Below are 17,022 nucleotides of genomic sequence, written 5' to 3'. Positions count from 1 at the left end.
TAGTAGTAGTAGTAGTAGTAGTAGTAGTAGTAGTAGTATAAGTTGGTTAGTAGTATAAGTTGGTTCTTATATGCCACTTTTCTCCAAGCTGCTTACAATTGCCTTCCCTGTGAGGCTGAGAGAGCCCTGACAGGTCTGCTCAGTCAGAACAACTCTATCAGGGCTGTAATGAAGCCAAGATCATCCAGCTGGCTGCATATGGGAGAGCGGGGAATCAAACCTGGCTCGCCATATTAAAAGTTGGAGTTCCTAACCACTATGCCAAGCTGGCTTGGTGGACATCTGGAGAGTCACAGTTTGGCCACTCCTGCTCTAGGGAATAGCGGGAACAGCAGTTGTTTAGTATAGATACAACAAGCAAAAACAAAAAATACTCAAATGATAAACCAAAATATGAATTCTTGATTTTGTCTGTTTATTTTTCAATGTGAATGCATTTAATTCTTCACCAAAACGATGTCCGGATAAAGTCACTTGCAAGTAGCTTTCATCAGTGGTGAAGACTGTTCACAAAATTAATACATAAAAATTAATTTAAAAAATATTTTTTTACTATCTTGTACTATCTTTTTTTTAAATCGGTTCACTCACCACAGAAGAAAATCAACAAGTCCCTAAAAATTGTGTTGTAGAAAGTCATCTATCTAGGAAATAATACATGATGATACAAATATATCTGTATCAATGAAAGAAGAAGAGTTGGTTCTTATATGCTGCTTTTCTCTACCTGAAAGTTAACTCAGCCGTTGCAAAACTTTCTTTTGTCATTCACCCACAATGATAGTAGTGGCTATGTCTTCAAAATCACTTTTTAGATGAATGACACGGTACTCCGGGTTGGGGAGGGGGGACCCAAAAAATGGCTGCAAACCATGGTTCGTCAAATGGCATTTGCTTGTTTGGTACAAAGGGCCTAACATAAGCATTTTCAGTACTTTATTTGATAATAAATTGTCCACAACTTGAAATACATTTTTTGACAGGTAGCCCTTTCTCAGCAGCAGCATCACAAAATAAGACTTCTGCTAGAAATCTGGTGGCATTTGTGTATTGAGATGCGTTTTGTCTTTCTGCATTGAATTTCTGAAGGGCTAGTTACAAATTGTATGTACCTTCGAAAGGTATGCAGTGGAGGCCTGGCACTCAAATGTGTTCCTTTTAAAGAGAAAAACAGCTTCCAAATGCAGCAGAGAAGTATCTGAGGAGGAAGTATCCTGGAAGTTCAAACTGCTGCAAGGAGATTTTGAGAAGCAGTGTGCGTGTGTATGTGTGTGTTGGGCGGGATGCTGCTTGTCTGCTCAAAACTGCCCTCTTCTGGCTTTTTATTATTATATTTTGTATGTATAATGTAAATATCACTTCTATAAATGTTTTATATTGCATGGGTGCTGAGTTATTATAGATAGGCAGGATTATGTTAGTAAGGCTATAAGCATCAGCTCTTGAAGGGGTTTTTTGTATCATACTGTGCCAGAAATTAAATTATTTTATTGCTAAGGTTACCATTGGAAATGTAACTTCTGTGGTCCTTGAGAAATTATCCCTGTGTCCTGTTCTTGTAAAATATTTTGCTCTTTCTGAATTCTTTCTCTTCATTTGTTTATCTCTTCCATATTGATTTTGATATGAAGCTCTTCAAGAATAGGACATAGGTCCACCAGGTCCACTTTTCCTTTGGCACAGTACCAGTAATGGAAAGTAATTCTGTAATTAAATGTATCCAAGTTTAATGCTTAGGAAACTGTGCTTATATTCATTTTGAGTTGTCAGGACTGTAAAAGTATTCTCTATAACCCTCCTTTCCTCTCCTCCTTTCCTCTCTGCAAAGTCTTAAACAATGCAGGATGTGTTACGGCAAAACTGTTTCAAATTATACTGAATGATTTTCCAAGGTTAATTCAAACAACTGTCCGGGAGCCTGGTTTCAAAACGATTTTTTCAAAAATTCTGAATAATGGGTTTGAATAAATTATGCACTGCTATGGAACAGAGTTTCCACTTACAGAGAGCTTGAAATAAGTTCAACTACTTCAGTAGACTGACGTACGCTGCATAATATTTTATTGGTTTTTGAGGGTAAGGCCAATGTTGATGGTTTATTATTAATTATTTATTTGATTTCTATGCCGCTCCTTCTCACAAGTGGACTCAGGACAGTTTACAATAAACAGTAATACAGATAAAATCCATACCCCTCCCCCACCCTCTTAAATTTGCTCCACTAAGCTTACCAGACTGGGAGACTTTAAAAATGAGAGAGGAAGCCAAGGAGGAGGGGGGAGGCTTGTATCAGTAGCCTGGCTGGCTGGAGGGCAGGTAGAATATGAGCCCTCCACGGGATCTGTGTAAGTACCCGTGCAATTTTAGGGGCCCCAAATCACCATCTCCACATCTTTCTTCCAATTTTAATGCTGTCAGGCCTGGGTCTTCTTACTGTTGTTGCCTGGAGCCACCTATGATGTAATGTGTTGAGTCCTGGACTGGGGGGAGGAGGGTAGCTCATTCATGCCCCCCAATCATCTTGACAGCAAGTAGTGGGTCTGGGGAGACAACCACCCACAAGTGGTGCAGGTGGTTCTCAGGCCAAGGCAAGGAATGTTGACCCTGCACTCACCTTAATAGTGGGTGGTGGGTGGGTTCAGGGTAGCAGCTACTCACAAGCAGTGCAGGTGGCTCCTGAGGTAGGGCAAGGGGGTTGTCCCTGCCCTGGGGGTCATCTTGCCAGTGAAGATAGGGTGGACCTAGAGACACAGCAACCTGGGGACTCCTTCCTAGGCCCAGGAGAGGAGGGAAATTGTCCATCTCAGGGAGGTCCACTGCGAGTTTGATGCTTACATAGAGTCTATCCTGTACACTTCTGAACCTGCAATGATGTCTCCCCCAGAAGCACTTTCTGGGAGCACCTTCTTGGGGGGTTGTAGCTCAAAAAAACCCATGTCCAATCCGCACGTAACTTGGAGGGCATGTTAGGAAGACATCTCAGGGATGTCCACTGCAAGTTTGTTGCCTGTAGCACACCCAGGATCCATTCTATACAGGCTGAACTTGTGAACCCATAAAAACACTTTCTTGACAGCATCTTCTTGGGAGGGGGGCTGAACTTGGATTCCTAGTCTTCACCCAACTTGATAGGTGTGTAGAATAGAGACAGCTGGAGATTCCCTGTGAATTTAGATTCTCTAACACCTTCAGGGGCCATTCTCCCACTTGCTGAACTTCAGGACTAATTTGGTCTATGTGAGTTTGCTTTTTTCCCCTGGTTCAGGGTCCAGTCTGGATTCAGTCCATGAGCTATCATGGGCACCAAATTGAACCAAACTGCCATTTTATTTCCCTGTGGCTATCCTTACTGCTGATCTACACACTAGTTTTCAGTGTTGCTCTGAAACCCTAAAAACTAAAAAACTATTTGGAATGAATGATGGATTCCTCGGGGACTTCTGATGAATTTATGTGCACATACAGCAAATTAATTGTTCAAGGTGAGCTCACTGGCTTAAGCCAAATAACTGCACATTTACATCTGACACTCTTATTTGGAAAATAAGAACTTGCTACTGCTTTAAACCTACAACAAACCTCTCTTTGCATTCAGATCACCTTTTAAGTGACTTGTTTAGCACATGCTTGATGCCATGCCTACATAAATCATCATCATTGTATATAAATTTCTAAATAAATATGTGTAAGACCCAGCTTAAGCAAAGTGTCTGTGAATGATGTTGTCTGAGCCTACTGGTATACCACTGTCAAGGTGAATGGTGTGCCAAAGCCACAATAGGCTAATATTTTGTAATTAAAAAAAAACTTTCAAAGAATATGTGGTTTGAATTTTCTTCGCAATTTCCATTGCATGTTGCTGTCGACTCTGGCTGTGGTAACAACAGAAGCTGAACATCTTGCTTGGTAACCAATGAAATGCAAATAATTCCCCACCTTTGAGTGTTCTGTCTTCTTAATCTCAAATATCCAAGACAATGGAAAGGTTTTCTGTCTTTAAAAAGTGGGCATGATGTGTACTTGGGCTGATCTTAGGATGTGTACTTGGGCTGATCAAAAATGGGAGTCATGTTAACTTTTCATCCAGTTTTTGTCTTTGACTCAAGTAAGATGTCTAGAAAATAGGGTAAGTTTGATTATAGAATAGAATCATAGAATCATAGAGTTGGAAGGGGCCCTACAGGCCATCTAGTACAACCCCCTGCTCAACGCAGGATCAGCCCTAAGCATCCTAAAGCAATCCTAAAGATTGGGATAAGAAGGTGCCAGTGTATTTCACATTCCTGGTCAGATACAATTTTTGTTGTTGGTGATATTTCTTCCTGTTTTGCACGGCATACAGTTCATATGTCACCTCGAATTGGGTCCTAGCCCCACCTTTTAAATTGTTGACTCTCTTTTAATGAATCTCCTCCACGTAAGATACAGTAGAAAAGTATTTCACAATGATCTCATTGTTAAACACTGTTAAATTGTGTCAGCGTATTTCTTTGAAACACAGCGAATTATCCAATGTGACTGAGAAGGTTACTTCAAAAACACTCTTGAGAGTATACAGATAATCAAAAAAAATTAACAACTCTCCAAATGATTGGGGTACTTGCACGTTGCTGATTAATCAATTAATTTGGCAGTCTGAAACAAATGTACAGACTAAGAACTGTGCATTCTGTTATGGTGACCTTCACAATAAAAGGAAAAGGGTATTGGACCAACTGATCGTATGTGGTGTTTTTGCGAACTTTTTCAATCAATGTCTGTCTTGTGCTCGAAAAGCTAAAATATATCTGACAACTAGGACACAGACAGGATGCCCTGCCTTGGTTGCTGTTTAATAGCCCTTCCTTTCTGGGTTTGCTAGTCCCCAGTTGGGGGTGGAGGAGCCCCCAGCTTGGAGCCTCTCCCCCTGGTTCTGGGCTCTCAAAAACTGGGAAATTAACACCCCAACAGGTAAGGAGCTGTAGGCACATTGGTGACATTGGGGGAACAATGACATTCTGATTTGGGAGAAATCTCTATGGTAAGAAGCTAATTCTACCATGGAGCCTTGCCCAAAAACCAGAGTGTCATCCCCAGCATCACTAACGTGCCTACATCACGCTTACTTCCAATTTCTTCCCTCCCTGCTCCCAATAAATCCCCCAATGGATGGTCAAACAGACCTGGCACCCTATTCCTTTCCTATTTTTTCCTCATACAGTAAGTTTAATGCTTTCTTTGTATCATGGGGATAGGACTGCCCCCCAAATTGTATGCTTGTTTGCTTTGAAAATTTATATATCATCTCACCAGATAACCTGCTTAAAATAAACTCATAGAACAGCATAAAAACGTTAACATTAAGTATTAAAGACCCAGCCATTAACTGGCAGACAGGACAGTACAAGAGGAGGTAGTGGTTATAGAGTATGAGGCACTTCACCTGCTTATTTCATCCATATGTTGTATGATTACATCAGCTGTGCTTTGAGTTCCACTGAGGACTCTCAGATTGAGGCCTATGTTTGGGGGAAGAAGAAAAAAAATGTCAGAATGAGCTCAGACCTGTCATATTTCATAGACTAGAATCAGAGAGTTGGAATGAGCCATACAGGCCATCTAGCCCATCTAGTTTTGTTTGCTTGTTTGTTTGTTTGATTTCTATACCACCATTTCTGGTACAGCTAGCTCGCAATAGCTCACAACCATAAAAATCAGTACAGTCATTAAAACAGTTCCAATAAAAACGTCAATTTATTTTGCCTTATGTTTCCACAGTTACGATGGCTGTTCATTTAGTCTGAGGAAGAGTGCACGCACTCGAAAGCTCACGCCTTGAATAAATCTTGTGGATCTTAAAGGTGCTATTGGACTCAATTTTTATTGGACTTGATAGTCACTTCACTGTTTTCTCCTTGTTATGGGGAACAAAGATAGGCATTTAGCACAACGGTGAGTCTTTTTCCTCCTAATATTCTTGCAGTACACTCTTCTGTGATGTGATGCTTGCTCTTTTTTATAAGGTAGGCAAATTTATATTTATAAGTTCAAATCCCACTAATCTTGTTGAAGTGCAATTAGAATTCTGACAAGATTTGAAGAAATTTAAGGCTGTCTCTGGAAATCCTGTCAGCACATTCCTCTTTGCACAAAAAATGAAAAAAGACATGGCTTGTACTTCTAAAAAGAGATTTGCATAATCAAGTCTTCTAATTAACTATTCAGACTTCATCCCCCCCTCCCTATATGTTGGGAGTGTAGGGAAGCCGTGTGTGTAACATAAGGAAAATGAAGGAAGGGAGTAAATTGTCATTTAAGCTAACCTTACAGTTTTACATTCTTAAAAATAAGACAGGAGAAAAAGCTAAGAGACTGGCTTGGCTACATTTCTAATTATTCTTCCCTTTTGTGCCGTGCAAGGCTCATTTTTAATAGACATCTGATAACTGAATAAATACGTGATCATGAGTTTCAATAAGCCATAGTGGGTATAGTTGATGAAAAGTCTAATTATAATAATAGAGGCTACACTGTGCATAAGAAGGAGGCATGTGTATTTTGGATTTATCATGAGCATATATCTGCTGAGTGAATTGTTTGACAGTAGCAGTCTGTGCCAACGAAAAATGTGTGGGGTTAACCCTTAAAAAGTAACATGCAAGCTACCGTTCCCTCTCTCTTATATCTTAATATGTGTTTAAAATCTGAATCACAGTATCTGTGACATTTCAATCTCCTTGACAATAAAGCCCACTCTGTGCAAACCCTTTTCATCCCGAGTTTTCATTGTCACCAGTGGTATCTTGTTGTGGGGAGAGGAAGGGAAAGATGTTTGTAAGCCACTTTCGGACTCCTTTGGGTAGTAACAAGTGGGATCTAAAAAAAACAGCTCTTCTTTCAGGCCTTTTTTTTTTTAAATTAGTGAGGAAATGGTCAGAGTTCCTGTGTTTTTGCTTTTGCTGTAGAACAAGGCATTGCAGCAGATGCAGTTTTTCAAGGGGATAAAGCCGGGGAGTGAGCTTAGAAGAGGGCTTTTTATAAAACAGACACCCTGTGAGGTAGGTGGGGCTGAGAGAGCTCTGACAGAACTGCTCTGTGAGAACAACTCTAACAGGACTGTGACGAGCCTGAGGTCACCCAGCTGGCTGCTTGTGGAGGAAAAGTAGGGAATCAAACCCAGCTCTCCAGATTAGAAGCCACAACTCTTAAGCACTACACCACACTGGTTCTCAAGGTGTATCAGCTGAATTTTTTTTCTTGAGCCAAGTTTAGGATAGCCCAATTCACCCACAGCAACATGGGCTTCTGCTGTCTCAGAAGACTCAGTTCCTTCTATTGCTGCACCCAAGAGCAGCTGGAGAGCCTTGGGAAGGCAGGTAGGGGGAAGCTCACGGAGGTTCGGGACAGCACAGCTCCAACTACCCCGCAGCAGCTTGATGAGGCCCACAGCAACTTCTCCCTGGTAACGGGAAGGCTGTGAACAGTGGTGCCTCCCATCAAGTGGTGTCCAGGACATGTGCTACATATGCCACTGGCTGTCATGATGGACCATGGATGGAAAGGCAGTCCTCCAGATATTACAGACCCAGCCCATGAAGGGCTTTGTATATGATACATGTTTAAGACCCACTACTCACATTTTCGAGATTCCTTCTAGTGTTCCCTGTTTATTTCAGTTATTCTAATTTCCAAACAAAACCATTCACTAGGTCAGGGACCAGACCAGTAAAGCCCTGGAAAGTGTTTGCATGGAAAGCAAGCCACACAAGAAAAGACGTTTACCAATAATATTATATTCCATATAAATTTCTACAGGCAATGAGGAAGCCTGTGTGTGTGAAAGAGAGGCTCGACCCCTGTCTTCCTGCTATATGGGGTGGTGCTTTGCACCTTGAGATCAAGACAGAAGTGATGTCCTCTCTTCCTCAGCCTACTGACTGACTTTAACACCTTCAGACATTTCTGTTTTAAGCGTGGTCAAGCAGCCAGATGCCCTGGGTGAGATCTTTGAACACAGTATTAAGTCTTCAGAAGGGGAAAAGATCTTTGTTAAATAACATATAATTTCAAAGTAAAATACCTTTGTTGGCATAATAACATAACAGAACATTTATATAAATGTTATATACTAAGCAATTCAGATCCCAGATCACTTGTAGAAAATCCCAAGGAGGAATTTTGCAATGCCTTCGGTTACTTGAGGATTGTGATCCAGCAAAAGAGAGTGCACTCCTGTTGAGGGACTGTGGATCTTGCTTGCCCGCATGAGAGGATATATGTAACGTTCTCTAAGATGGTTGTGTTGCTCACAGAGGAGAAGAACGTGCTCCATTGGGTCATGAGCGGGACATGAGCAGAGTCTGTCGGCATATCGGATTTTAGCATATCGACCTCTCATCACTGCAGTTGGTTAAAGGTTCAGCTTTGCTAGCATAAAATTTTTTTTTTAAGATGTAAAGTACTCCGGGATCCTTCTTGCTGGGGGATAGATATCAAAAAAGATGGGAGAGCATGTTCTGCGTGCTCCGGCAATAGTGTTCTGATAGTCAATATCCATGATTTGTTGCCTGATATATAATTTCAATGCACTAGAGCGCGAGGGCAGCAGAAACACTAAGTAAAGAAATGTAGGGCTGGGTATTATCTGCATATTGGTGACATCACAGTCCATACCTCCTGATGACTTTACCCAGAGGCTTCTATAGATACTAAATAGCATGGGGAAGTAGATTAAACCCTGTGGTACTCCACAAGCCAACAGCCATGGGGCAGAGAAGGAATCCCTCAGCACCACATTGTGAGATTGACTCTCCAGATAGGCCATAAACCATCATAACATGGTCGCCCCCACCCCCAGTCCTAATACCAAGAGGCAGTCAATATGGCCAATAGTATTAAAGAACACAGAGAGATCACAATGCCCCCATCTAGTCCTCAGTAGAGCTCATCAGCCAAGGCAACCAAAGCAGTTTCTTTTCTACATCCATGCCTGAAGCCTGATTGAAATAGGTCCAGAAAACCAATCTCTTCCAAGAGCCTCTGGAGAGGAGAAGCAACAATCTTTGCCCAGGAATGGAAGTCTGAAAACTGTCCAGAAGTGCTCCAACATAGTAGGGCTTAGGGAGGTTTTTTCTTCAAAACAGGTCTTATTGTTGTCCCCTTGAGCAAAGATGGCAGCACTCCTACCCACAAGGAAGCATTTACCACTTTCCTTACATACCCACCCAGTCCCCGAGTGGTGACTTAGCCAGGAAGGGCCAGGATTGAGAACACAGATAGTAGGTATCACCTCTACAAGTCTACAAATCCAGGCTTCATAAGCTGAAATTTATCCACATAAATTAGAAAACCATATACCAAAGGTATATCATCTGAACATGTATCTATGTTGGCATCTAATCAAAAAGGATCTGGGCAGTTTTGTCTACCAACAAGAGAAGAGCTCTGCTGGATCAGACTAGTGGTCCATCTAATCTACCAGCCTGTCTTACACGGTTCCGTTGGAGGGGTAAGTACAGACTGCAGAGGCCAAGACCCTCCCCGATGTCACCTCCTGGTGATGGTGTTCAGAGATTTTTTGCCTCTGAATCTGAAGGTTCCCTATAGTCATTAGGGTTGTGCGCAGCAGAGTCCAAATCGGCCGTTTTAGGCTGACGCAGCCAGCGCCACGCCACGGGGGGGGGGGAGGCGTGGGCACCAGTGCATAGCTTGGCGCACACATGCAGGCGCGGAGCTGGAACGGCTGATTCAGACACTGCTGCACACGACTCTAATAGTCACCATGTCATAAGAACATAGGAACATAGGAAAAGGAAGTAGCCAATCGATAACAGGAAGCTGTCATGTGGTCAGAATGCAATTCCTTGGGGCTATTATGGAAAACCTTCTGAACCACACAAAACCAAGCTTCCCAAAAGGACTTGACTCTTCTTACTTTTCCTTTCAGTTCCTTCTTCACAAGCCCCCCTCATTTGAGAGAAGTTAAAGGTAAAGGTAAAGGTATCCCCTGTGCAAGCACCGAGTCATGTCTGACCCTTGGGGTGACGCCCTCCAGCGTTTTCATGGCAGACTCAATACGGGGTGGTTTGCCAGTGCCTTCCCCAGTCATCACCGTTTACCCCCCAGCAAGCTGGGTACTCATTTTACCGACCTCGGAAGGATGGAAGGCTGAGTCAACCTTGAGCCGGCTGCTGGGATTGAACTCCCAGCCTTATGGGCAAAGCTTTCAGACGGCTGCCTTACCACTCTGCGCCACAAGAGGCTCTTTTGAGAGAAGTTACCCCTTCTAAAAGTAAATATGGTTGTGTGTTTGTCTTTTGGGGGCAACTGCCTATTTATATAAATACTAAAGTTTATACCATCATGGTCACTCTTTCCAATTGGTGTTAACATGTCTACATCTCTCACCGGATCCTGAGCATTACTTAGGACAAAGTCCAGGATTGCCTCCCTCCAGTAGGTTCGTTTGCCTGCATAGCTACGTTGCCATTGCACTGCTTTTTGGTGCCCTTTTTTGGCTTTGCTGGCTTCTCCGGGGCTGTTGCAGACGGATGCTGTCCACCAGGTCCACTGATCCCCTAGCCGCTACTTCTGCAGTCAGCAAGTACAATTCAGACAAGTAGTCATCCTTTAATATGCCAGACACCATAGAGGTGCTAAACTATGGCCCCTAGCTGATCAATGAGCCAATGGGCTCTAACTGCTCTAGCACACACACAGTCGCCTTTTTCCAAACACTCTCAGAGAAAAGAGGAAGAGAGAGAAAGGGAAGGGTAAGTAGAATAGGAAATTAGAATTAAAGAAGACTTAAAGAAGAAATAGGATTAGAATTATAGAATCGGTAAGATTTTGGTGAAGAGCCAATGCTCAATCAAGCATACTCCCTGAGAGGCAGCAGAAAAACTGAGGAAGATGGGCGGTTCCAGCAAGGAGACAGGAAGAGGAAGAAGCTTTTTGTCCTGCCTCCCTATCAACAGCAGTGAGAACCACCCCATCGAGGATGGAGTCCTAGAGCCAGGGGTGAAACCCAAGCTCTTTCTGCTGACTTGAACATATATTGACCCAATCAATGTATGGATAGTTAAAATCACCTATTATGGCAAAGTTATTTTGACTACCTGCTTTCCTTAATTCATTTGTGAGCTTAAGGCACTGAACTCACAGCAGACCTCCTCGACATGCCCTCCAAGTTCTGTGCAGTTTGGAATTGGGGGGGGGGGGATCTGAGTTACAGCTCCCCAAAGAAAATGCCCCCAGGAATGTGCTTTTTGCAGAAATGTCAGGCACAGGTTCAGAAGTGTATAGAACAGACTCTACGGAAACTAGACACAGCCGGCAGTGCCCACCAAACTTTGGAGGTCCCTGATTGGTGTTTCCAAGGCTTGAGATAATTCCACTCCCATTGTTGCCCAGTAGTTTGCTGGTGTCAATACCAGATCTTCTGGGAGATGTTTATGCTTCCCAGACTGCGCCTGAAACTTGGGGAATGTTCCTGGAATATATGCTTTGCTGAATATCACCTTTCAGACCAGTCTATATTCAGCATCGATTTTCCTTTGTGAGCCAATTCATGCCTATACCAATCAGCTTTCCCCCAAGACGTAGTTCAAAAACTGCTCTGCCACCTTTAAAATTTTTACTGCCAGCAGCCTGGTTCCTTCTTGGGACAAATGGAGGCCATCTCCTTTGTCCGAGCCCTACTTGTTCCAAAAAGCATCCTAGTGCCAAACAGTTTTTTTCTTCCTTCCTATACCCTTGTCTCATCCATGCATTGAGACCTCTAATTTGTGCCAGTCTAGCAGGCTCCATGTGTGGAACAGGCAATACTTCTGAGAAGGCCACCTTGGAGGTCCTGGCCTTGAGTCTTCCGCCTCACAACCTAATTTTTTTCTTCACACAACTACATTTACCCACATTGTTTGTGCCAACAATGTACCATGATTGCTGGCTCCTGCCCAGCACTGTCTACCAGACTATCTAGTCTAAACCATGTATAATGTCTGCCACCTTTGCATCAGGCAGGTAAGTCACTCTGTGGTCAGTACACAGGTACACAACCCATCAGTATACATGCCTAAGGATTAAGCCAGGAGGCAACCTCGCTTCCTGCCCAGGAGTAGTACCTTGGTATGAAAGGATACCTTTTCAACAACTGTAGGAGGAGTCCCGTCTATGGGAATATTTTCCCTGCCGTCAGCACAGTGCCCTGTTTCCCCCTGACCCTCAAACTCTCTGACTGATGTGGGGCTGCCATTCTTGGAATGGGAAACAACTAACAAGTCCCCAAGAGTCTTAGCTATGTGACTAATTGACTTCAAGAGTGTGAACTCGTTCTCTGAGAACCAAGAGCTCCTTGCACCAAGCCTATGCCCATGTGGAGGAACTAGTGTCCTGGCTTCCTCATCCTGTAAGCTTCCACAACTGGCCCAGCTAGTACGGAGTTTTGGACTGGGTTGCCACCAGTATGCTGATGACACCCAGCTCTATCTCCTCATGGACGGCCGCCCGGACTCCCCCCCGGAACCATTCGCCAGATGTTTGGAAGCAATGACAGAATGGTTCGAGCAGAGTCGCCTGAAACTCAACCCCTCCAAGACGGAGGTCCTGTGGCTGGGACGTAGGGGGCAGGACCAGGAAGAGCACTTACCCACCCTGGCAGGGACGCCTCACCATCAGGTCCCAGGCCAGGAACTTGGGTGTGACCATTGACGCCTCCCTGACTTTGGAGACGCAGGTCAAAAAAGTAGCGGGCCAGGCGTTTTTCCACCTTGGCCAGGCCCAACTACTAGCGCCCTACCTGTCCCCCGAACACTTAGCCACAGTGATCCATGCAACGGTCACCTCCAGAATAGATTTCTGTAACTCGCTCTACGCGGGCCTTCCCTTGTCCTTGATCCGGAAACTTCAGCTAGTGCAAAACGCAGCTGCTAGGGTCCTCACTGGCACACCTTGGAGGGCCCACATCCAGCCAGTGCTGAGGCAGCTGCACTGATTGCCAATTGCTGCCCGGATCTGGTTCAAGGTTCTGGTTCTAACCTTCAAGGCTTTACGCGAGTTGGGACCCACATACCTGAGGGAATGCCTATCGCCCTATGCCCCTCGCAGGGCCTTGTGCTCTGCGGGTGAAAATCTGTTGGTCGTTCCCGGGCCTAGGGAAGCACAACTGGCCTCGACCAGGGCCAGGGCCTTTTCGGTCCTGGCCCCGACCTGGTGGAATGAGCTCCTGGGAGAGCTGCGGGTCCTGCGGGATCTTTCAACGTTCCGCAGGGCCTGCAAGACGGAGCTCTTCCGCCAGGTTTATGGTTGAGGCCGGGGCTGATAATAGATCTATGCCCCCCCGGGGACTCGGGTTCCGGACCCGAAGCAAAACATCATCAGGACCTCCTCTCCACCCGCTAGTAGTGGGAGGGAGGGGGGGGGAAAGTTGAGCTGCCGTTCTTGCCATGCCGGTAATATTGGCAATGTTATTATTGTTTTTATGGGGTTTTAATGGGGATTTGTGATATTGTTACCCGCCACGAGCCGCAAGGGAGTGGCGGGATAGAAATATAATAATAATAATAATAATAATAATAATAATAATAATAATAATAATAATAATAATAATAATAATAATAATAATAATAATAATAATAATAACAACAACAACAACAACAACTGCTAAACTTGCTTGTTTAGTCCCTTGTTCCAGATGCACCAGCTACTGTACAGAGTTGGCTTAGGCCAACCCTCCACACTCTAGTGAAGGCCATCACGTTGAGTCAGCCTCTAGTTAACAATGAGTCTTGCTGAACAAAGTTTGTGTCCAGTGACATTTTTAAGACCAACAAAGTTTTATTCCAGGTATAAGCTTTCCTGTGTATGCATACTTCTTCAGATACAAAGAAGCGTGTATGCACACGAAGGCTTATACCTGGAATAAAACCTTGTTGGTTTTAAAGGCACCACGTAATAGGTATTGCTGAAAGAGAGCTGCTGAGACAATTGCTCCTCTCCTTCCCAGGCTGCCTTCAAATTCTAATTTAATTTCAAATGTTAATTTAGCCCTTCTAGGCTTGAATTAAAGGGGATTCCAGCCAAGTTGCTTCAGCAGTTACAAGAGGTATCAAACTTCTCGTTTTCTTGTAGAAAAAACCCTTCTTTAAAAAATGTGAGAATTAGCTTAACAAACTCTCCTTTCCCCCTTTTTCTGTTACAAAAGCCTCCTAAGATCTAGTGTAATCCGTAGACTCACTATCTCTAGCCTCTGTTATTAGTTTTTTGATCTTTAGGTGTAATAAAGTGTTAAAGTGATCTTAAGAGCTTAAACTAGCCCTGTTGTTACCAGAAATAGACCTGTCTCCTGAATTTATGATGGGTAAAATATCGATTCTAGGAGACGAATAAGCAATGCAAGAGGCAGTAACAAGCAAGATACTCTCCAAAGCAAGATACTCTCCAAAGAGAGTATCTGGCAAGAAATCTTAGACAAGGGCAGTTCTAAAAATTAATACAATTTTTTATTGAAAACAAATCAAAAAGGCCCCAAACAATATACATCTAGATCATACATACAGAAGAAATAAAGAGATGATTGGGTATGAAAGAGGGAGAATTTTGGGTAATAAAAAGCAAACTTTACTATCCAATGCAGCAAGGGGGAAGATTACAGAAGAAGCAGCCTGTCTAGCTAGCTGGGTCTCATACAAGGTATAGCTTGCATGAGAATGAGAGAATGCTTGTCTCTGTTCTCTTTTTATAGCAAATCTGTACCTTGGGTCTAGGGGTAGGGTGCTCTAAAACAAAGCCTTGATATGATCAGGAAGGCAATGTCAAAGAAACGGAGATTCATTAATGGGCAAAGCAGATTTTGATAAAGGAACTCTAATGGGCCATTAGGAATACCTCTTGACTAGGTGAAAGACTTTGGGAGTGACTTTGTTTGTATTCCGGTTGGGAAGGGGAGTCCAGGTATAGAGGACTCACTGTTAATAGGAGTTTGATGTGCCAGTTATTAAAGACAGAAGGAAGCTCTTAGAAGTGCCAGGAAGAGACATTAAGGTGGAAATATACAGAACTGTTAATTAGTTAACAGAGTACTTAATCCAAGTGTGGTCCTATTCTTTGTTTCATTTGTGCTTGGGTGAGGATGAACAGCCTTCCCAGTTTTTCTGTGCAAATGATTGCATGATTCCTGTGACAGCCAGGAGACCTCTGGTTGAGGATCCTGTCTTCACATCGAGTCTGCCAGCTGACCTATTTATATCATGCAAAGCTTTATGGATAGCCGTGCTTGGCTTGACTTGTGTTGCTTATAGTGAACCAGAAAGATGGAGGATAGCAGCCACTTTTCCTCCTTGATCATTCAAGGGCGTATCACTGTGGCTTCCCCTTTTAAGATGGGGGATCTTGAAGAAGGGCGTATGTGGGAGATCTTAAATGTCTGAGAAACTCATGCCGGAGCAAGTGGTTTAGTCTTAGTTTATAAAGAACTGTTTCCAATATTCATGCTTCTGTGGTCATATTGGTGCACATATTTTTGAGGTGAGTACACAACATCATTTCTGGAAAATATTTTCCCCTCGCTTTATGGTTCTTTTATTTTATATATCACAAAAGCCAGCCCAAATCTTCAGAAAAAAACGGGATTGTCATTAGAAGTTTGATTGAACTCAGCATATGTCTGCCTTTATTGTCTAACACACAAAATACCACATTATTGCTATAAATAGCCACTGCAAAGCAATATGAAAGTCTTAAGTTACTATGAAAAGTTGCGTTCTGCGATTTCCCTATCCTTGAGACATTAACTTTTAAGTTGCCTGAACAATGCTGCAGAAAGGTGCATTGTTTTCCTTTGTATACAAATAATTTTAAAAGATGAATGAAAAAAATTAAATCTGTGATTTCCCAAATGGAAGCTTTGAAGAGCTCTTCTCAATGCTTCAATTAAGGCATTCCTTTGCTCCCGAGGCAAAGAAAACTTTACTACTGTCAGATCCCAGGAACAGGAGTTAATTTTTATTACTAACACATCTGATTTGTTTTTTTAGAAGAAAAGTACACACAACGCCTGTTGTTCTTGCGTTTTCCAGTGTGTTTCCATCAGGAAGGCTCTTGCCACCCCCCTCCTTCATTTTCATGTTTGTTGACAGGGAGCCTGGCTGAACTGGCATTTTCATTTTTCAGTGCACCAAAGGCTCCTTAAAAGAGATAGTTGCAAGTGCGAGAAAATAGAGATGGTGCTTGCTCCCTAATGGCTTATTACCATCACATTTGCAATTCAGATCAGTTTTAAATTGACTGAAAATTTTGAACACATAGCAGGCAGTTTAAACTAATGATTGTCTGGAGGTTCATATCTGACATGAACTAGGATTCTGTTCAAAACAAATAGCAAATAATTCCTCCCATAGAGTCAAAATGTCACAATTTAAAAGTGTACCATTGTTGCCAGATTGTGTCAGTTCTATACGAAATCCTCATATGCAGCCATCGTTTGACATTAGGAAATTCTGACTGACACGGTTTTTTGCTTGAAATGTATATCTGTGTCTCAGTACTCTGAGTGAAAATCCTTTAAAAAAAAAACACTCCCCCCTCAAATATCCTAATTGTAAAATAAAAGGCCCTTGGGGCAGTGGTAGGCCGGAGTTGCCTAGCAACCCTCAGCAGGTAGCAGAGATAGAGCTGCAGCTGTCCTGATTCTTTCCTAAGAACCTTCTTATAGCTGTTTGTGTTAATCTTTAACCAGGCTTTTAAATGCTCCCCCCCACACACACACACACGCACACTTGTTAAAATGCAGAACCAATGTTCAAATCTTGAACCAAAGCTTCTGGTACTAGCTGCATTTGTTAGCTGTTTAAAGCAATGATAAACTTGGCTAGGTTTCGACTTGCATTTTATGCTTAATCTTCTTTTGCATAGCATTTTTTGACATGACAGTTTTACCCAGTAAGAGACATAGGTTGGTGCTGGCCCACAGTTAAAAAGCCATATTGTTCTCAGCTTCTTATCTGTAGGATTATCTGCCTTTGTATAACTGTTTCTAGTGAAAAATTT

At 43.0% G+C, this 17,022-nt stretch overlaps 2 long non-coding RNA genes across 41 annotated transcripts in view; one reads left to right on the top strand and one right to left on the bottom strand.

Moving 5' to 3' along the window:
- Nucleotides 1-17,022, top strand: part of LOC143845043 (uncharacterized) — a 622,217-nt gene that overhangs the window by 421,442 nt on the left and 183,753 nt on the right. For 29 of the 39 annotated variants that reach the window (XR_013234227.1, XR_013234222.1, XR_013234254.1 and 26 more), the window contains one exon: nt 5,758-5,953. This is a non-coding gene — a long non-coding RNA (uncharacterized LOC143845043). Of the gene's footprint in view, nt 1-5,757; nt 5,954-7,794; nt 8,500-17,022 lie in introns of those variants that run through there. The other 10 variants (XR_013234233.1, XR_013234236.1, XR_013234235.1 and 7 more) reach the window with 2 other exon arrangements.
- On the bottom strand, nt 413-16,785 carry LOC143845045 (uncharacterized). 2 transcript variants are annotated; one of them, XR_013234264.1, is made up of 3 exons: nt 16,403-16,785; nt 5,423-5,498; nt 413-503 (listed from the first exon to the last, which is right to left on the bottom strand). It is a non-coding gene; the product is annotated as an uncharacterized LOC143845045 (long non-coding RNA). The 2 variants fall into 2 exon arrangements; XR_013234265.1 differs by lacking the exon at nt 413-503 and adding an exon at nt 1,413-1,704.

Source organism: Paroedura picta, chromosome 9, assembly GCF_049243985.1.
Source record: "Paroedura picta isolate Pp20150507F chromosome 9, Ppicta_v3.0, whole genome shotgun sequence".
In the NCBI taxonomy this organism is placed as follows: domain Eukaryota; kingdom Metazoa; phylum Chordata; class Lepidosauria; order Squamata; family Gekkonidae; genus Paroedura; species Paroedura picta.
This window is presented reverse-complemented; position numbering and strand designations above follow the sequence as displayed.